The sequence below is a fragment of the Octopus sinensis genome, linkage group LG11 (genome assembly GCF_006345805.1).
Source record: "Octopus sinensis linkage group LG11, ASM634580v1, whole genome shotgun sequence".
Classification (NCBI taxonomy): domain Eukaryota; kingdom Metazoa; phylum Mollusca; class Cephalopoda; order Octopoda; family Octopodidae; genus Octopus; species Octopus sinensis.
The window spans coordinates 69,938,092-69,938,779 of record NC_043007.1 but is presented as its reverse complement, the minus strand read 5'-3'; positions in this window follow the sequence as shown (position 1 = coordinate 69,938,779).

Here is a 688-nt window from a genome sequence, read left to right as displayed (position 1 = left end):
ATGGCGATTGCGCGGGCGCAAAAGCTACGTTGTTATCCTTATTCCGTAAACGTTGGCTTTTAACGGGTGGAGAGCTGAACCATCCTGGGGTACAGAGGATTCGCAATCTAGACTAGGATCTGAAAGTTTACCACACCATAGCGGGTTACACCATGGTTCCTCTGCTTTGTGGCAGAAGTAGGAAGGAAGAGTGAGAGAAAGTTGTGGTGAACGAGTACAGCAGGCTTCACCACCACCCGCCGGAGCCTCGTGGAGCTTAGGTGTTTTTGCTCAATAAACACTCACAATGCCCGGTCTTGGAATCGAAACCACGCTCTTACGACCGCAAGTCCGCTGCCCTAACCACTGGGCCATTGCGCCTTCACGTGTTGCTGTTGTTGTTATCATAGCTGTTATTGTTGTTATCGTTGCAGTTGCCTTTACTGCCGATGCACTTGTTGTTGAGTAGACAAACATCAATTCTCGAACCAGACCGCAATGGCATAAATGTGGTCAATGGTATGTTTTGTCATTGCTGTGGTTCTTGTTGAGTATAAATGGTGGTGGTGGTGGTTGTGATGGTGGTGATGATGTCGGCAACGGTGGTGGTGGTGGTCGTCGTCGTCGTTGTGGAGATGATAATGGTGACAGTACCGATCATAAAACAATATCTCCTTCATTTGATCGAATAACCGATTATGTGAAACTC